Source organism: Thunnus maccoyii, chromosome 15, assembly GCF_910596095.1.
Source record: "Thunnus maccoyii chromosome 15, fThuMac1.1, whole genome shotgun sequence".
Taxonomy (NCBI): Eukaryota; Metazoa; Chordata; class Actinopteri; order Scombriformes; family Scombridae; genus Thunnus; species Thunnus maccoyii.
Genome location: NC_056547.1, coordinates 28,328,692 through 28,351,179, shown reverse-complemented (window position 1 = coordinate 28,351,179; position 22,488 = coordinate 28,328,692).

Here is a 22,488-nt window from a genome sequence, read left to right as displayed (position 1 = left end):
TCAAGAAGATACTAAACACATCCAAGACCTCTTATCTGAAGTAATGCTGAACAACAAGTGTTGTTGAGTGATGCTGGAAAGAAAGGGCAGAATAATAATAATAGGTGGTAATTGTTAGCCTTTTACTGGAAAAGATGACTGACCAAAAGATATATCACTGATGATAGTATTTGCACCTTCTGTTTAATCATTGCAAGGTTTTGTCTTGTCTTGGATTTATATCAAGGCATGTTAGAACTTCAATCTTGTGAAGTAATTACTGTACTGGATCACATCAACCTTTTAACAGACAGACCTATCACCCCTTATTAGCCAGTATGTTGTCTCACATCCTCAGATCAAAGCACAGGCTTCAAGAAGCATTTAGTGATCTTTGACCTTTGTCTACCAGCAACCAATGAGGCGGCGGCGTCAACAGTTATCAACAGGTTAAGGAGACGTGTGTGACGCAAATTGTGTTGATTTTAATTACAGCTCATCGATCAGATCCAACAGAAAAGTCAGCAGGTATTGTGACTCAGTGACATAATAATACCGTTTTCAACTGGAAATCCTTACGTGAGGGACTGAATTATCTTTGAAACTCCAGTAGGTGGGGAGTGAAATTTTATGTGTGGGGTGGGGTAACCCTAAAATCTAGCTGTCACATTTGTTTTTTTTACTTCAGACCTATATGTGTAAAATTGCTGTTTTTATTATACTTCCAGTAGGAGCAAATTATAGTAACAGCAGTTAATCAGCTAACTGTTTGGTAAGTCTAACCATGTCTCCTATAAATTACATTCAGAAACGATGAATTTGCATTAGCAAAAACATTTTGCAGGAACAAAATGTTGTCCAGATTACATTTTTCATGAACAGAAAAGGAAAGGTTATTGATTGTATCTGCAAACTGCTCACTGCCAAAACAAAATGTTCATACTGAAAGTACATGTACAGGCAAATGTTCACTGTCAAGATATTTTATTTCTTCTTCAAAAATTACTTGAAGACCTCTCTCTTCCAACAATACCTGTTCACCTAATATGCTTCGTCTTTCTCTCGATCCTTCTCCAGCTCCAGCTCCAGCTGCACCTGCAAGCCTTATGTAAGCTGGAATATGGACCTGAGTAATCTCAAAGGCTTCTCCTAGATCTACTGTAACTTGTATTGTACCTCATTTGTACACCACTATGGACAAAAGCATCTGCAACCTGATAGTTATGTTTGGGCAAAATCATAGCACTTGATTAATCTTAGAGACAGACTGTGGTGTTGGTTTATTATTGAAAAAGTCAACTGACTTTACTCCTACTTGACGTGTGACATGGGATGCATACAGTATTCAACAAAACCACTCTTTCCCTAACCTTAACTAAGAGTTGTAGTAAACCTACTGTAACAACACACAAGATGAAAGAAGTGCTCCCACCTCCCGCCTCCTGCCTAAGAGATCAAACTGTCTGGATTGTGAAAAAAAGATCACTCATAATGACTAAATGTAGCCTATTTTGTAGGGAGATGTGGTCTATGTGTTGATCCAATATTTTACTTTTTTCAGACTATTTGGACTCAAGCACAGATATGGAAGGCTGCTAGCAGGGTTTCAAAGTGTTACATGTGTTATCAAATTCAGCAAATTAGTAGATTTTAAAATTTGGGCCACCCATTGGAGAAAATAAGGAAGAAATTAACCTTAGAAGAGCAAGAAACAGGCAGACAGGAGTCATAAATCAGAAACTGTAAGGACTTGCAGGTGCCCTGAAAAAAAATGATTTTCCTGATCTAAATATGTGCATTTTAAGATGTTTTGAGAGCAAAATTTGGGGAAAAAAACAACAACAACAAAGAACAATTACAAAAACCTTCTCTTAAGCCTCTCCAAACAAACCTTTTCATTCAATATTATATCCTGTCAGTACATTTCTCTGTCCATCCTCAACTCTTTGTTCTCTCTCCTCCTCCTCTCTCACCCTCTGTGTTCACTGCCTGTCCCTCTCTCTATGACTCCTCACTTGTTTCTCCTGCCAGAGTGAAAAAATAATTTAGTAAAATTAGATACATGTTCTTTATTTCGTTCTTTTGCTTGATTGCATTGTGTGCAGTACAGCGTGCAGTACCTGCTGCTCTCCCTCTGTCATCTGAATCACCTTCTCTCTTTCTCTTTCTCTCTTTCACCTCTATTCCCACATCTCCTCCTCCCGTCTCAAAGCTCACGTTTGTCTGTCTTAATTTTTTAATATTCTTCCCTGTATCAGTGAAGAAAGTAAACACAGGGTCAAATGCTGAACTGAAAGAAAAGCATTTTGCTTAAAGTTGATGATGATTTTTGCTTAAAGGGATGAATGACACTGAACAGTCCACTAGTAAAATTAAGTTAAAAATCAATTTGTCTGGTTACCCAAAGTATGCTTCCATTCAATGACTGTCTGTCAACATGCGTAATCAAAGAGCTGCCATGTTGAGCAAAGATATTGTAGCAACAGCAACAATATCCACTTGCCCCACACCTGCACACACACGCACACACACACAAGCTCTGCTGAGGCCAAGAAGTGAGCGACCTTGGTTTTGCAGAAAACTTTTGCTGCACCAGAGTAATTTTAAGCAACTTTCATTAATATACATATCAGAAAATACAGAGGTCCTGACCTTGGGGACCAGAATGGTGGTACAGCCATGTCTATAAGTATGTATGAGGTATGACACACATGCCTCTGCTATCTCAACAGAAAACACAAATACAACAGGTTACACACTGTAGAAGAAAAAAGACCACGCAGTGCTTCATCACTTTGTTTGCCATTCCTTGACATTATATCAAGTGTGTATAATTGGTGTGATTTAGTCTTCACTCTGAAAAAAGCTTTCACTCTCTTCACCTGTAAAGCTTATCACTTGTTTCTGAAAAGGTTTAAGCTTTCAAGAACAATTAGAGGCACATTAGTTGTGGTAGTATTTGATGAGTTGTTCTATCTGAATATTCTCAGTGGATTACTGTCAGACATCTCAAAACAAATTTCAGTGATGCTTTGGTCCTGTCAGATACTTTGCAGGTGTTGTCAAGTTTCCATCAAAACTTGAACTGGGGATGCTGTGTTCATGGTCGCAGCCTAAACCCGAAGGCCATGAGGTTCTCTAGCTCTAATGCTAGTATTTTAAAATGATTTCTAAATATCTGCATATGGTAACTACAGTTTGGTTAAAGCTGCATTAATTGATTTATTTGGCCACTCGAGGCAGCTTAACAAGCTGAAAACACATGTATTACCACTGTAAAGTTGTTATGGTAAATGTGCTAGCAAACAGTTGCCTATTTACACATCCAGCAGACACAGAGCAACATTAGCATTCATTTGGAGTTGTGTTGGTGTCCACCTGATGAATGTAAGTCTAACATTCTCTCTCCTTTTAGCTCTGTTTTAGTCTCCACCAACTCCTGAGAAAAATATCAGGGGCCTGATGCATAAAACTCTGTGTATATTCATGACTAAAACTGTGTGTATGCACAAAGCCAGAAATATGCATACACGTTCTTTTCATCAGATTTATAAAGTAGTGCATACACATGCTTCTGTTTTATAAATGTCAGTCATTGTGGAAGCCTCATTTCCACTCCAACAATGAGCCATAAATGGGTGAGGACACCCTGAGCCAGCCGTTTTCATATGAACATGATGCCTGCTCCACCACCTGTCAGTGAAACAAACAGGAAAGAAGATGTGCAGTTTCACCAATTGTGTCGCACCAGCAAGGTTCTCCAACAGAACAGCTGTCATTACGCCTGTAAACCATCATCAGCAGTGATCTCAGAAATGTAATCAATGATCAGTTTGTAGCTCATATCCGACCCTATCAGCATGATTCTGCCTCCATTACTTTGTTTTTTCTTTTCAAAATATCATATAATGTCTTTCTTTTGACACCGTACGTGCACGCCATCTGTAGTATGGTTAAGGTAAAAGTTCCCCTCCACCCAAAACTGTGCATTGCTTTTTGTTCCTTCATTGGATGTTTGAGCTTCACTGTGCAGAATGATATATATGCAGAGTTTGTTTTCACATTATAATCCACTGATGGGGGAAAATTCCTCTCTGCTCACAAATTGCAGTTTAAGGCTACAAGCATGACTTGTGACGTCACAACTACTGAACCTTTTCAGTGTAGTGAGTAAGGACTCATGGCATTATGTCAAAAAAGGAGTTTTCTGTCTCAGGTGCGACAGGCCAGAATGTGGCTTCTCGGCTATGTGCTGAACTTTACCCACAGATTGTTCACCAGAATGCAGCACGCCACACAAAATCCCCACACAATATCCCCGATACTGCTTGCTAGCTGGGTAGTTTAGAGCCAATCATGGTTCAATATGCAACTTACAATGTGATGTGTAAATTTGAAGCCTACAGTGCACATACATTGAGAGTTGACTTCTTGTATCCAGCAGTTAAAATATTTGCATATTCACTCATTAGATTCTGGATTTTTCAGTAAGGGAGAATAAACACTAAATCAGCTCATGGTGCCTTCAGTCATTCTGGTCTGGAATTCTCTGCCACATGAACTCGGGTCTGTTACAACAGTGTCTTCCTTTAAAAGCAGACTAAAAACATATCTTTTTTTTTTTTTTCGCAAGCTTTTAGTTAGGTTAATGGGTAAAACCTTCTTTTAGGAAACAGCATTATTATTGTTATTTCTTTTACAATGATAATAATACCTTCTTACCCTACTCTAATTGTAAAACCTTCTCACCTCCTAATTTTATATGCTATCTTATATGTTTTTATATATGTAACATCTTTTTGTTTTATGTTTTATCTTATTTGTTTTATATATGTAATGTTAATGTAGTGTTATATATTTTTGTCATGTATGATCTTTACTTGAGTTTACGCCTGTCGTATGAAATGTGCTATATAAATAAATTTTGACTTGACTTCAGTATAAACGGCATAAAATCTGCTTGTGTGTTGTGTGTGTACAGGCATCAGAATATGGCAGAGCACTAAGTAGTGGGCAGAGAGGGCTGATATCACATGCATGGCAGTGACTCCCACCACTCTGATCCTCACACAAGTGGGCGATCGCTGACATGGTAGCATGGAAAATGGAATGGAATGGAAAATTTCTCAAATTCATTAAGAACTAGTAGCTTTTCTTCTGGCGAGCAAGCCTCTAACACCATCTCCATTTACCCAACTCAGTATTGATGGAGGGTGCACAGCCTTGGCTGAAGTAACACTGATGTGTGCTCCACTTCCAACATCCAATGTCAGTCCTATACACTAACTGAAAAAAAAAAAAACCCTCCACACAGTCCACGCAGCCTTGATCCCTGCTTATGCCAAATGAAAAGGGTCATCACATCAGGAACAAAAAACATCCATCCAGAGGCACCTCTCAGGGTTGGTTGCATATTTTCAAACTGAAATAAATTAAATTCTGTTGAGGGTACATGCAGAAATAAAAATAAAAATTGAACAAAAGAGGAACAGAAAATATTCTAATTCATGGACAAACAGAAACCTTGTGTACTGGAAACTATCATTTACATGTTGAAAAGTTCAAAACTGCACGAATCAAATTTTAAATTGCCAGTCCTAGATTAAATACTTGATGCTCTGTAGAGGTCAGAAACCTTGTAATTCCTGTATTCATTGCTGAGTCTCTGAATGCATTACTCATTTAATATAATTTCATATACCATAAGCCTTGCAGAGGTGAGTCTTAATGGAGGAATAAATGTGCTCTCCACTCCACAGGCTTTGTTTTTCTGTCTGAAGATCATCAACCAGAGAAATGACTCATGCGAGCCATCAGTCTGCAGACAGTGATCTGCTTGGTCAAAACCAGCATGATTGATGGCTCATAATGCAAGAGAGCCATATTTATCTGGACATTGATATTTGTGCAAAACAAGATAAGACAACCGAATGAAAATCTGTGTTGTGCTTGAATACATTGGTCATCTCTAAAAGATAGAACGCACTGCTTCCGATGGCTCTGTTAAATGCCTGAAGAGTAACTTAACACTAAAGCCATTTTTTTGACACCCAGTTTTGATGTAGAACTGTACTCCAGGATACATCAGTTCAGCCTGACATAAAATTATTTATAAAATATAAAATTAAAGGCACCCTGTAACGCAGTAACGCAATAAACAAACCTGTTGTCAGTTTGACACTTTTTTGTTGTTTGACAGTTGGTGGCGGTAATGTGCCAAGAAACGTAACAATGCACCAACAAAGGAAGTGAAAAGAATGGTTGCAAGAAAACGTGGTTGCCATTCAGAACATGTAAAAACACTTCAGATGTTCAACTGAAACACTAATTCCTTTGTTTCCTGCCTTTATACATCACTGCAACAAGGTGAGAGGTTAACACACTGCTCTTTGCTACGGAAAGTGGTGGGAAACCTGACAGGTGTGCCAAGTTTAAATTTATATTAAATGCAGTAGGGTGCTTACTCATTACTGGAGCTTTCCCCCCTAATAATAGTTCACTTTAATTCCAGGACTACCACAGTTCACATAATTACAACATAATTTCCCACATACCTCCAGCAATTAGTTGCCCAGGTTTTGAGATATTAAATTCTCTTCACATCCATTTTGCTAGATTGGTGGCAAATGTGTATATTTTGAATAAGTGTGTATGTTACAGCCTCAGCAGATAAGGCTATCTGCATGGGCAGATACCACAACCAGTGAGGGGGAAATATATTTGGTTGTGATACGGGTGAACTGATCCTCTAAGTAAAACATTTTCATTCAGACTCACACTTTGATAAAAGGATTACATTAGATTAAATTACCTGAGCCTATAATGGGAGGAAGGGGGTAATTGCAGCAGCAAAATAGTAAATGGATTAAAAAAACATCTTTCTTAAGAGCAAAACATTTGCAGAGACAGTAAAAACATCAGTTGACCAAAAGAACAGTGTAGTTAGTCACACTGGCTATAGAGAATATCAATGAAAATTAAATTTAAACAATTTTAAATAAAGTTTCAATTTTTTTATTTATCTGCAGGTGTAAGTTGTCTCAGAAATGACTATTTACTGACTGCTATTGCACTTCGATACACTCTAATGTGCTACACTTCGTGACATCCCTTTAAATGTTTTTGTAGACAAAAGGGTCAAAAATAGCAGGGCACTCCTATATGTTTCCTTGTCAGTAATTATCCTGTTGTGGAGAGAGAGTGTGGCTCTTAACAGCTCTTTTACTGTCAGTGTACAATGCACCACTCTATAAGGGCTGTAATTGTAATATATTTAGCAGAGCCCAACAGCAGAAATTACCGTATCTATTTTCTGAATCTGATCTAAAAGACAAGAACATACTGGTGTAAATGATCTGTTTGTCTTTATAATAGCTGTGAATGCAAGATCATTTTTGTCTTTAGTAACGGTCTCATATTTTCATGTGAAACAAAAAAAACCCAGTAAATATTTGCATGTAGGAAGCCTCTCAGTATGTGATTTGAAGGAAAGGCATGATGGAATGGATAAAAGCAGTTCCTTTATCAGAAATTACAACAGAGATGGTGCAGGTGCACTCCAGAGACCAGTGAGTCATTTAGTGTGTGTGCCGAGGGATGAGGAGGCACAGTGTGCATTAAGTAATGAATACTCAAGCTTGCTCACCCAAATGGCAGGAATTATGGGATCCTACAGGTCAGTCGTAATTAACATGGTCAACATTAATTTCTGATATAATATGGATGGTGACAAACACATATGTTTTCAAAGGTAAGAGGGATCTAGGCTAATGGCAAATGTGCAACAAACTGGATTAGAGGTTGTGAGGCCTGGTGGCTATGTGACTAACTAGCTATGGTTAAGATTATTACACAGATAGTACAAACATTCAATCTGTCAAACAAGAATAACAGTCATGCTAGAAGCTCTGTAAAGTTTTACTTTTGTTAAATGCTCACATCAGTATTACTGGTACTTATCTCTAACTTTCAGACAATTTACGATACATTGTCTACAATCCCATACAAAAACAACACAGATACATTTGTAACAATATGATACACTGCAATACAAAGCTGATTCAAAATGATTCAATTCAGCTGCAATTAGGAATTGATATTTTTACTTTTTGAATAAATGTATTATTTCAAATACTAAATGATGAATACTCCAGAAAAGTGTGTCTTCTGCCACGCCGACAGGAAACATAGGCAGTGATACACTGGATACTAGAACTTTTTAGCCAAGCTGTTTTTTCATTTAGATGCTGCGACTGTGTTCATTTTTTAATTTTCTTCTCTGTGTCAGTGAAGAAAGTAAACACAGGGTCAAATGCTGAACTGAAAGCAAAGCTCAAAGTTTATCCGTCTGCCATCAGATGACCGGCTAGTTAGCTAGCTAAATCACTCAGGTGAAACTAGTCGGCATAAAACATAATGGATGACCAGTGTCTGTAGCGCGACCGTACAGAAACTATTGGTCAAATGATGTCTGGGGATGAATGACCCTGAACAGTCCACTAGTGAAATAAAGTTAAAAATTAGTTTGTCTGGTTACCCAATGTATGCTTCCATTCAGTGACTGTCTATCAACACACATAATCAAAGAGCTGCTGTGTGGAGCAAAGATATTGTAGTAAGGACAACAATATCCACTTGCCCTGCACGTGCACACACACACACACACACACACACACACACACACACACACACACACACAAGCACTGCTGAGGCCAAGAAGTGAGCGATCTTGGCGCTGCCTAAAATTTTTGCTGCACCAAAGTTAAGCCATTTTAAACAGTTATTTCACAACTTTTATTGATATACACATCGGAGAAAATACAGAGGTCCTGACTTCAGTATTTTCTGACCCTAACCCTAACCCTTACATTAATTTCCTGGAGACTTATCCTAACCTTAACCATAACCATCACATGCCTAACCCTAACCCTTACCTTAACATAACCCTAAATTTACCTCAACTTTAAACCAAGTCTTCACCCCAAAATTAATGATTTATGTTAAGGGGACTTGCTTTTTGTTCCCATAAGGAAGGCAAGTCCCCACAACATGAGGAATACCTGGTACACACACAAACATACACAGAAGCTACAGGCACAGTGTAGAGAGAGAGAGATAGTTGGAACCAGTGTTGCCAGATGTACAGTAATTATTGTATTTGTACAATAATTATGCTCTCTGCAAGCTGTACGATCAATAATGCCAAAAGTCCCATAATGTATGATAATTTGATCATTTTGTGACACTTGGTATTAGTAGTTATAATCAGTCATTTAATTCATTTCCTGACACAATCAGGATAGTAAAATATGAATCCTACATCTGTGGCTAGATTTGTAGGTGGTGTCAAAAAGTCGTTCATCTCTATAAATACATGTTTTCTGACAATTACATATTCATGCCTATTTGTCCTTTTGGTTATGACTTGCATACAATAATTTTAATATGATAATTTTAAGAATCTGATACGATACTTTAACGTTTCCCAACTGGCAATGCTGGTTGGAACCATCGGTTTTTGACAGATGTATTGTTTCTTCCCGCGGTTCATCTGTGGTTGTTTATCGATGTAGCCAAATCTCTGAGTCTTATATTGGTTTTTCAATACATATCAGTTTATCATTACACCCCTAATCAGCGCGCTAACATGCTCACAAAGATTATACTAATAATGCTAGCATGTTGATGCTAAGTGGGTATAATGTTTACCACGACGGACGTCTCCGGATCACCTGAAGTCCACCACCGTTTCTTTGGTTTTGGAAACATTGAGGGTCGAGTTATTCAAGCTGTACCAGGTCACCAGCTGTTCCACCTCAGCTCTGTACGTGGATTCATCGTCCTGATTGATAAGACCCACCGCAGTCATGTCATCGGCATACTTAATTAAGGTATTTGAGCTGTACCTGGCACATTAGTCATAGGTCATCAGAGTAAACAGCAGGGGGCTAAGCATGCAGCCCTGGGGGGGACCCGGTACTCAGTCTGATGGGGCCAGAGGTGTTGTTGCTGACCTTCACAATCTATGGTCTGTCAGTCAGAAAGTCCAGAGTCCAATTACATAGCGGGGTATTGAAGCCAAGCAGGTTCAGTTTTTCAATCAGTTTCTGTGGGATGGTGGTATTAAATGCAGAGCTGAAGTCCAGAAAAAACATCCTTGCGTAGGTGTCCTTTCTGTCCAGGTGGGTCAGTGTGGTGTGGAGTGTGGTGGAGATTACATCCTCTGTGGATTGGTTAGGGCAGTATGCAAACTGGAGGGGATTGTGTGCTGGGGAGGCTGGATTTGATATATCTGGAGACTAATTGCTCAAAGCAATTCATGATGGTTGAAGTCAGTGCTACTGGGCAATAGTTATTCAGACACCTCACCATTGATTTCTTGGGGATGGGGATGATGGTGGTGGACTCCAAATGGGATGGTGGCCTGGCTCAGGGAGATGTTAAAGATGTCGGTTAGCACATATGCCAGCTGGTTTGCTCACTCCCTGAGAAAACAGCCTGGAATATTGTCAGGACCCATTGCTTTGTGAGGCTTCACACTGGAGAGAGTGATCCTCACTTCAGCCATGGTTAGGTTGAGAGCCTGTTCATTGTTGAGCTGCTTGAAGCATGCATAGAAGTGGTTGAGTCTATCAGAGAGAGTCCTATCGCTATTATGACAGGGATGTCATTAGTTTTGCAGGTATTTGACCATAAACCAAAGCATTGGACAAATGTAATTTTGACCAGATGATAGTGCCAGATCAAAAGACAGATCATAGTTATTATAGTTCATCCTCTGGGGACCATTAATGTTTGAACCAAATTTCACAGAAATCCATCCAATAGTCATCGAGACATTTCAATAAAGAACTAAAAAGTCAACCTCTGGTAGTGCTAGAGAAAAGTCAGAGGATCATCATCAAAGATGATCATTAGAATATGTAATCTGGGAACCATTGTCTTGTCACACAGCTCCCTCTGGAGCCACAAAAGACTTTATACTACTCTTTTCACATATGTGGTAAAACTCCCCAAAAACTGGAAACACACTTCGATGTGTAGAGTCAGTGGAGCTCCCATTTAACATATATGCCACTGACAATTACCATTATGATAGTGTTTGATTCTCCTCTTGCATACAGTATCTACACTTTGTCATTTTTCTGTTATTTTCTAAAGAAAGTCAATTTAAGAGTATGAAAAAAAACTACAGTAACTGACTTTGCTATTTATTCTGAATAAATACAACAGGTGTAAAAGTATTTCTGCATGAATATAATCTTGTAGAAGAGTGATAAAAAATTAAAGCAGCATTTCATTTCCCAGTCTCTTCAGAATACAGCCAAGAAATGATTATTATTAACAACAGCAATCCATCAGAGAGACACTAAATCATTCCATTAGTGACATAAATGAGGCCATGATCAACAGCATTTGTGTGACATGATACTACCCTGCTGATGTAATGAATATTCATGTGATGTGGACTGATTTAGACTTGCATCCAAAAGGTCACCAGATCAATAAGATTTCCAGAAGTACCGTTGCACTGGCTGTCAAGTACTTTTTCTCTTGCTCTCTTCTTTATTTCCTACAGCCATGGCTCAGGAAAAATAACATGTACAGTAAATCATTATTTAATATTTCAAGTGCTGAACCTACTAGTTGGCAAAATGGAAGCATGGGCATTATGTGGACACAAAATTCATTTCATGACACCACTGATATGACTGTCAGTTACTACATGTATTGTAGATTTATTTAATGAAAACAAGAAGACCACACAAGCAGCTTTTAGTGTCAGTTTTTGGCATGAGTATGAAATAATCAATCATGATTAATGTGGCGCAGGCACATGTATTGATCTTATGATCTCATGTTTAAAAGATGCAAGAGCTGATTCTAATTAATACACATTTTGATCATTCGATAGTTGGTTTAAAACTGTATTTTATATTTGGTCAAAGGAGGAGTTTTTTTCAAACCATAAATGAGCCAGAGTGGTCATCGTGACAACTACCTAAGCTACGTATTGTTTGTCTTGTTACTGGGTCTTACTGCTGAGATACAGTAAACAGAACAGTCTTGTATACCTAGTGAGGGTTTACTATCCATAGAAGGTAAATCTAAGATCTAATGGCCGTTATAATGACCGACCAAATGATGAATATATAATTGAACAAGGGCAGTAATTTCCGTTGTTAAGTGATAAACTATGGGTAATAGAATTCCTCATTATACTCACCCATCATCCCACTTCATCTTCATTTTGCAGGTTCCAGTCTAAATTATAAACTCAGGCAGCTGTATTTGGTTAGTAGACCAATGTTGCTACCAGTCATCATCAAATCAGGAAATGAATGTTTTTATGTCAACATACAGGAGGAAATGCCCCAGGAGCCACCTGCAGAGCAGACTGTATGTCTGGGGCCTTCACTGAAGTGCTACTGTTCACTCCACTCATCATAACTATCAGTTTACCAACTGAAAACCCATTTCCTATTGATACTGTCCAATGGATGAGGTCATCTTATTAAAACATGATATCATTTTGAGAGAAAAGAAAAAAATCTGAATGTTCAGAGAATCGACTTGAAATTGTACACCATCAATATCATGATTACAGTTTGGATGCAACTAAATTTAATTTAAACTTGCAATAACAGTTTTTTTTGTTTGTTTTGTTCTGTTGTTTTTTGCCACTTTGGGGCATTGGAAAACAAGCTGTGAACACATCATTTAAACATCATCACTTTAAGTTGCAATGGTGAACTTGTTAGCTTACAAGTTTAGTTGGAAATTTCCACAGCCAGCAATTACAGGGTAACACAATAATTCCTTTGGAATCATGTTTCTGTCCGCCTGGTGAATTCAAGTCCAATATTCACTCTTTTAGCTCTGTTTTTGCTCTCTGCCATCTCCTGAGGGAAATATCTGTCTCTTTAGCTGCTAAATGTTCCACTATGTTCAGCAGCTAGTCTACAGCTAACTGTGTCTGATAGCTGTTTGGTGCTGAGAAGGTAGTGTACAGTGGGGTTTTCAGAGCTTTTTCTCTGAAAACAGCTGCCTGCTGTGGCCAAAAACAACACTATGAGAGTAAAAACAAAACAGTACAGTTACAGCAGAACAGTTAAACAATGAGCTGAAACTCACTCTAAAACTCCATAAAATGAAGGGGAGCTGCTAATAATAAGTCACTGATAATTCTGTAATTTAGGTTTATCTCTATGAGCAACGACTCTCACATCAAACATTGTCATTTTATGCATTAGAATTATAAAAATAATGATTATAGTTGCTTTAATTAAGACTGCAACAAGCATATTTTCTAAAATATCTGAGTTTTCCTTTAATCAAAGTGCGTCATGTACATATTAAATGCTTCTGGGGGTATTTTTGGTGGTTTTTTTGTTGTTGCTTTTTTTTAAAGCTGCACTCTTAACCATGAAAACAACAATGAAAGCAATAATTTTACCAGTATAATAAAATTATAATGATCAAAAGTTCCTTCTGCCTTCAGTTAATGTTTTACAAACATTTAGCAGTATGGTTGTTTAATTGCTGCTACTAAGTGCAACACGATGACAGCAGAGATGAATAACTAGAAAAAATTAAAAAACAAGATTTTTAAAACAAGCACATGGACAAGAACACACAAACTTTGTGTATGTAAAAGCCATCGATTGAGATAAAGAGACTTCAAACTTCAAACTAGAAAACAGCCTGTGGAATGGCACTGTTAGATATTACAGTCATGCTGTGGCCTTTGGCAAATGGAGTTTTTCTTTGAATGTGAACGTGAAGCCTTGACAGAAAAACCTGAGGATGGAATAACTCTGGAGCCAGAGACTGGCAGCATCTTTAATCAGATATTGACAGAAATCACTTCGCTATTCAAGGCTAAGCAATCCAGAGGGGAACCTTGTCCTGTGCACGCATGAAGAAAGGGGCAAGCTGAAGATAGCACATATGTGCCAAAAAAAAAAAAGAAATAGGAAACCATAGTACTTATAGTAATGGGTGGGCGGATGTCCTTGAGGAGCAAGGGCAGCAAGCTATAAACAGATTTCTAATGCATATGATGTGTGTAATTCTAATTACATTGATAAATGCAGCATGATAATTTGTAATTTGTTTCTAATTAATTAAGATACCACATATAGCAATCTTGTTCACACTGAGGATATCTTTTAAGAATTATGCTTCTACAGTACATGATAAAACTACAACTGGTTTCCTGTCATTTAAAAAAAAAAAAAATAATAATAATAATAATTTATGATTATAATTATTAATGTAATTATTTTTGGCATTTTTACATTTTATCTGAGAGTGTATAGTGTAGAGTTCACACATTCATTTTGAATGTAAATCACTATGGTAATCCTCTGGCTTTTAATCTAGCACCATCATCAGGACAAATTTCTAATTGGTCTAAAATTTGTAACTAATACTTGCAAAATTAATGACATTCCCATCAGTCTGTTTGGATAAAAAAAAAAAATCCCTGCAGTTCAGCAGCTTGGAAATGACTGCTGGTTAACATGTAGTGTTTATGAGTAGCGATTAAATCACTATTTCATGCTCACTCTGTTGTCTGACAACAGAAACAGAAAAACAGGTAAATCAGAACAACTAAACCAGGAATAAGGCTGTATTAAAACACGGTATGATAACAGAAAGAGATAACAAGTGATAACAGAGAACAGGAGGAGACTGAAAGGAGAGAAACAATAGTAATCACAGGGTTAAGGTCAGGGGATGATCAAAGTTACGTTTTTTTAGTAAACTGTCCCCACTGTTGGTTAGAAACAAAGTGAACAGTGATCTCCTATTGCAAAGTCCAACGGCAAAGTGGCACAGTTTGGGTTATGCCATCCAACCCACTACCTCCAAACCTCCAAATGAGGAAAATTGTCGGGTTTTTTTTCAAAACATTACACATGCTAAACATCAGCATGTAAGCGTTGTCATTGTGAGTGTGTTAGCATGCTAACATTATCATTTAGCTACAAATGTGGCTGCATGTAGATTATTAGTCTCTTAATAAATAGACAGATTTTTTTTTTTTTAAATTTCAACTTTGATTATTTTGTCATGAATATTTAATATTATTGACAAACACTTGAGGTTTAAAACCAGGTTTTCAGGGGCTTTACCAGTGTGACAACAAAAGTTCAAGTTTAGTTCACTTGATCCTTTACAGACATTGGACAAAGTATCCAGGTGTGTTGTTGTACTGATGCAGTCAATTACAACAGCACAGTGTAAATGATATAAAATGTCATAGATTTGAATCAACTCGTCAGTAGAAAATTAACTTTAAGCATCACTGGCATAGCATTTGTTTCATGGATTTTGTTTTGATCACATTTTAGTGTCAGATGATTCTGTTGTTTTGTCCACCCCTTGTATATTTAAAGCTAACATTCAAAGGAACCTAAGGACACACAGTTTAATAGAGACAAAGCATGTGAAGTTCAGCCGTATTGCAGAGAGGATGAGTCATTGATCCTGGTTCAATATATATATTCTGTCTGCTGTGACTCTCAACAGCCACTAGGGAGCAGCTGCACTTACAATGACGAGTTAGTGAATGAATGAATGAATGATTCAATGCATGAATGACAATGTGAGTAAGTAAGTGCGTTCATAACTAAATACCCATTCACATATGAGAATTTCGAAAAATGCATCGGCATTAGTGAGGAACTCCATTCATTCATAGTAGGCTCATAGCCAGCAGCAGCAGTGTTATTGAATGCATTACCATGATTAGACACAGTCTTCTTGGTATGCAACCTGTATTTCATCCTGAGCTGACAGTGTTCAATACTGCGAAAGCGTAAGGACGTAAAATAGCCATCTCTGGCTTCCTTTAAGAGTAAAACAGAACTTAGATACAAAAAGTGGTTGTCAAATACAGTTACTGGAACACTTAGACATTCTGACGCAGGAGGTTTTCTTGTCAATCGAGTTAAAGACTGCGGCAGCCAGGCGGTGAATGAGGGCCACACCCTCCCTCTTATTCTCTCTGACTCTTAGTGGTAGTGGTGCCAGGGGGAGCTCCTGCGTATTTCCCTGTCTGAGTGTGATTAATAATGTCTGGGCTTTGTCCTCTTCGTCATTGCTCATAGAAAACAGCAGAGTGACTTCACTCACAGGTGCAGTCATTCAGACTGGCTGGGAATGCTGAAGGGAGACTTTGAGTCACGCATGCATAAATTTATTTCTTCACTTGATGTGTAATGTTGATTTATGCAAGAATAAGTTGGATATATCTTTGCCAAAAATTCACTCAGTTGCTTGCTGTCACTCAACTGACCCTGTCGCTAAATATAGCAGCAGTTAATGCAGGAGCTACATCACAATACACTAGAACTTACTGACACACCTGTACTGCCAAGGCTGGCCCAAGCCACCTCGGACCCTAAGCAGAAATTGAGTGGTCAAGCCCCCACCCTATGCTGTGCTCGTCCTTTATGTTACCATTAGCCATTGAAAAAGATAACAGTAGTAGTGTGGTGTACTGAAAAACAACATATAAAGTAGCATCATTTCCAGGCTTTTATGCAAGGTAAAGTATTTGCCTCCAAAACAATTGGTTACAATGTGGAAAAACAACAATGAAGAGTTAAAAACCACAAAAAAGACATTCTTTTTACTGTTTGAAGTGTAAAAAAAAAAAAAAGTAGAAAAAACATTTTTTGAGAAATACATATTTTAGCAATGGATACTGTATGGTAGGGGTGTTCCCAAATACAAATACGTTATTCAGCAAAGCACAAATAGTGTGTTGTTTTTTTTACAAATATTTGTTTCATACAAATATTTTAAAAATTGTGTCTTTGGGGAGAAAAAAAAAAAAACTGTCAAATCCCAGCACACAGGTCAGTTACATTGCTTTCTCTGCTACGTCAACAGCAGGTCTCAACGAGGGGAGTCACATCCACCTGCTACATGATGCACATTTCCTTATTTTGACTTCACTCTCAGAGTTTGGGGTGTGAGATAAAGCTGAGCTACTGACACACACTGTCACAGTGTAGCAGTGACGAGTGGATCCAAATGCCGAGACCAGACAGCAGGGCTGAAGAAAACTGCTTTTACTCGGCATGAGCATCCAAACAAAAGCTGACGGAACAGAGAGTGCAGGCATACATGCAAACAGACTTGACAAGACAGAACAGATGATCCAACAAAGACTCAACTGAAAACCAGACCTTAAATACAACCTAAACTAATCAGGGAATGGGGAACAGGTGACTAGACACAAGGGCAGGCTGGGAGTGATTGGCTGAGGGAATACAGGGAGCAGGGCAGGGCTGACAAGACTGATACAGGGCAGGTGTGGGGAAGACACAGAACAGGGCAGGGCTAATGAGGGTAATGCAGGGCAGGTGAGAGGAGGAGCACATGAACACAGGAGGAGAAAACACAGGGAAACCAGAAAACAAAAAACACAATACCCTAAGCTAACCAAAAAAGACAGTCCTCTAAACCCACCACCCCAAATCATGACAAGCAAAACCATTACCAGAGGGACTTGACTCAACAGAAGTGTAATACAGAAAACACAAAGAGTCCAAAAACAGAAAGTCCTGGCAGGATGTGACACACACAAAGTGCTCCCAAGGGACTCTCCATAACCTGTTGTTCCCCTTCTCCTTTCCACAAAGTTATAAAAAATAGGCAATAAATGAAAAGTGCAAAGCAAGGAATCACCTTTGAAGTTCTTCCCTACATGTTACACGGTGTGCTGTCTCTGTGTTATGGGTGTATACATAGGTAGATGTCTGACTGCAATGAGGCGATGAGTAAAGTTTTAGCTCAGCAGTCACCGCAGTCATCTATGATCTGGGAGACTCCAGTTTGAGACCCGGTGTGGGGACCTCCTTCATAAGGTAGTTTATTCATAAACATTTAATATAATACTTTAATTTCTAAAATTAAAAGCCTAATAAAAACAAAAACAGGAATTTTACGCCTCTTTCCACTTTTATTCCAATACAAACACGAATAATGTTGCTGCCTCAATAGATACAGATACAAATACAAATACTGGGATCTCTGCACATCCCTAATGGACATAACCATATACAGCTTCTGCACAATATATTTTATGTGTTGTATGATAAAATATTATATTATAAGCAGTATATAACTAGCAATATAGTTATTTGGTATTGCTCAGTAATTGCAGGGTCTTGTGCATGAACTGTATTGAAGAACTATTTGTGAATGTGATTGAGGAAGAAACTGCTGGTTTTGTTTTAGTTGCACCTACCAGAGAGGAGACGTTAACACCAATGTGAGTGGTGTGAGGTCTCTGTGATGATGTTCCCTGCATGATCCCAGACTCAGAGAGTGTGTGAGGGTCCAGCAAGAAGGGCACCAGTGGTCTTTTCTGCAGTCCTGGAGACTGTTTCATGAAAACAACTTGCGAGCACTGCTTACGCATAGATCGCAAATTGTAGCAATGACATGTTTGACAACTTGTTGTCGCTCACAAATTGCAGACACATCTGCGAATCCTACAGCGCTCTTGCATGCTCATGCATGAGTCGCAAGTATGGTATTTGTTTTGATAAGTGAATTGTGTCAAAATTATATTAATTATAATTACTATCATTTCAATTCAGAAATACTGGTATGATCCTTCAAAAATACATAATGAGTGAATACTCACACCCTGACTGGACATCAGTGGAATGGACACAGTTTATTTATTTATAGATTTTTACCGCAGCTGTTTGTTCAGGGCCAAGTGCAGGGAATGCTGGACTGAAATGGGCAATTCACAAAAATAAGACAATAAAAATGCGTAGACCAGTAAAACCTATGAGATCAATAATTTCTTAGATTTATACTTACCAAGCATTCTTTTTACAAACTTCATTTAATTCTAGTAAAAGGAAAGACGGTCATATAAAGTTTTATTAAGGCCCAGGTTCTGAGATATTGCCTGTAGCTGCAGTGGTCAACGAGACAATCCCAGGAGCATGTCTCTGGTCTTGTGTCAGCGCACTTAAAGGGAAATACACGAGCACAAAGGTGCAAGGTGGGAACTGATTCATGTAGGAAATGAGTGGCAATAAGACGGTGCCAGCAGAGCCGCCAATTACAGCTGACATGTCCCATCTGGACCATCTTGATTAAACTTCCTCTAAACTGAGTTTTCAGTGCTACTAAAAGGCAGTCAGTCTTAGGAAACTTTCAGAAAGTGATTCATTCTTTTATTCCTATAGAGGTTTTAAGTGTGTGTGTGTGTGTGTGTGTGTGTGTGTGTGTGTGTGTGTGTGTGTGTGCGTGCATCGTGTGGAAGGGCAGGTGAGTGATGTAACTATTGTGGCAAACTGCATTCCAGGAGATGTCACATTGTGTGACTCATTGTTGTAGTAGCCAAGAAAATTAAAACATCCTTACAACCTTCAAAGATGAAATTGTATTTTGTGTCCTGTGATTTGTGTGTGTGTGTGTGTGTGTGTGTGTGTTTGTGTGTGTGACAACATGATTTCATTCCCACACATCTGCATTCTGCCTACTGTTCTATAGGTGTACTTGACATTTCATGGGTAACAATAGCTAACTGAAGTTGATGATGTGAAGTACAGATGACAATTGTACATCGATTTGTACAAACGCCTCTCACTCTGGAAGCAAACCCCACTCTTTGCGGTATTGAGTGCCTGATGGCCACTTCACTTTGCATCACTTCACTTCAACAAAAGTCATGGCTTGTAGGCGTTTTGGGGGGTGTTTGGGGGACAATATTAGATTGTATAGTAGCTAAATCATTGATGTGTGTGGCAAGAACCAGAATCTTAAGGCCAATTCATGGTTACTGCACCTCCATCACCACGAAGCTCCACTTGGTTCCTGTGCACAAGTGCACCAACTGTGCATGCACTAGAAAAGCAAACTGGGTGCTTGTTTCATGTACAATATGTACAGTATGTACTACATATAGTGCATACCACAAACCCCAGTTGTAGTACATATAGAAGTGTATGTGTGACTGCTGTCGGTGGGCAAATATTCAGCTATATTGAAGAATAAACAAAGCCTTAGGGCCCTAATGATCCAAAGCGCACGGTCTGAAGCGCATGGTGTAAGTACAGTTAGGGTGTATCCAAATCCACTTTTGCTAGTTTAATGGAGGAAAAAACAGTCACAGCACCAGCCGCATGGTTCAAAAGGGTTGTACTTAGTCTTTTAATTAATCATGAGTGTGTTTTGGGTGTAACATGCAATAAACCAATCACAGTGTCATCTCCCATTCCTTTTAAAAGCCAAGTGCACTTGCACCTTGGCGGATTGCTATTATGATGGCGCATTTGCCAAGTAGTAAGAAGGGACACTTCTCTGCAGAGGAAACGGATCTGCTCATGCGCAAAGTGAAAGCGCACGATCCATAACAAGCACACTGGCCCCTGCTGCTCCTGGACCCTCCCGTGGCCCCAGACCACCAGTTTAAGATCCTGTTCATTAATTTGTTGCAAATTTCTTTTTGTTTGCTTTTGAAAAGGTTTATTTTTTAATTTCAGCTTTGGTTTCTTTAAAATCATTTTGTTCAGTCATGGAGGAACAGATAAAATCAGCAGGGTTTTAATTGCTGAAAGTAACTGATCACTGAAATCTCAAAAATGTCAAAGACTATTTTTTAAATATTGTTCAGAAATTAAATCATTGATTTTAATCATGCAAAATCATTTTTAATCATATTTTAATCATACACAGTAGTCAGGACTTGATGAGCTCTCCAAGGTGCTGATCCTGCTGCTGGCAGCAGCTAGGAGCTGTCCAGAGTTCTTTCCTTCTTTAGTTTAATGTTTGTCTTCAGACCAGGTTTTTGTTGGTCAAAAGCGCAATCCCTTCTGCTCCCTCAAGATAGCAATACACCAGCAATGCATCTGACCACACCTCATTTTAAGACCAACACGCCCATGGGCGCACAGATGGGTGCAAGTGCATTTGCTATTTAAACAATGTGGGCGCTGGAAGGGAAAATGACCACTGCGTCGGTCTTAAACTAGCAAAGACACTTGCATTGTGCTTGGCGCTGCTTTGCGCTGGGCGTTAGATAAGGCCCCTTATCTGTGAACGTGTAGTCTGACTTGTAAGTGTGTAGAATCTGTTAAGAAGTATGAAGATTTTTAATGTGTATCAGAATATGTATATACTCAGACATGTGAATTTGTAGAACAGTTAGTGTCCTTTTCAATTTTGCATGTCTCTAGGACTAATTTTTACAGCCACAGTTCAGCACTCTGAGGCCTGCCTTTAAATTGGCAGGGCACCACACAGTGTATCCCTGTGGGTGGTGGGCCAACAAGGCTCCATGTTATCTCTTTTGGGTGAGTCTGAATGAGTGCATCCCAATTCTCAGAGATTCTTGAATTACTTTTAAGGGTTTGGTATGCTTAAAATGACCTAGTTTATTCAGATGTGTCATCTGATAAATCTAAAGGCAAAAGTGTTTATACATGTTTTGATTGCCATCCTTGAAGGCAGGGTCACATTCATGGTTGTACACACAAGTTCAAATCCTGTCTACTTTCTCACCTCCACAACATCAAGTGGGCTTGTAGGATTGTTGTTCCTGTAAGTTGCAAATTTTGGGTCACAGGGTCACAGGGACATGTAACCTTCCATTACAATAAGGTGAGGATACATCTGAAAGGGGTTCACAGGCAGATTGGCCAGCTGTAATGCAGGCTTGGTACTGCACTGCCAGAAGGTGACATTTGTTTGTGAGATTTGAAACAATCTATGTTCCAACTCTCACCTACATGCTCATGGTACTGGCAAAATTATTTAATTTAAAGACAGAGTAAGGTATTCTGATCTCCAGAAGGAAATCAAAGTAGAACTGCTGCTCTTTTGCATTCCCTGATTAGAAAGCCCCCTGGCTGACCCTTCTGGATTCCCAGACTTGCCCAAGTGGAAGGAGTCCCTGAGCCTAGACCCAGAACCCACTGAAGGGATAACATCTTATCTGATTTGGGAACACGTCTGTATCTCTCAGGAGAGAAATGAAGGACGTAGTTGGGGAGAGGGATGTCTGGGTTACCTTACTTAGTCTGCTGCCACTGCCACCCAAACCCAGATAAGTGGCAGAAAAAATGAATAAATGGATGAATGTAAATCCACACTGAGAGACATTTCTTCATTTCAGCTGCAAGAAAGCTTCTCAATTCTCAATCCTTGGACGGATAGATGTGTGACTGCGTCCCTAACTAAAACACCCACATAAGCACTTCCTAGAAGACAAAACACTGTCCCACAGCAAATTCTACCAATCAAATTCTTTAGTGTATGGACCATGTTTGTGAGGGTATGCCAGTCTCAGTGAGGTAGTCATGCAGCCTGACAGGGTAGTCTGCCTGGAAAACTCAACTCAGGAAAAAAAGTCAATAGAAACATGAAGTCTCTGCCTTCAGTATCCCTACAGTATGAGTGATGCCAGAAATGCTATGTCCCTTTTTTCCACCTTTTTTTTCCTCATTCATTAATTTATTTTCTACA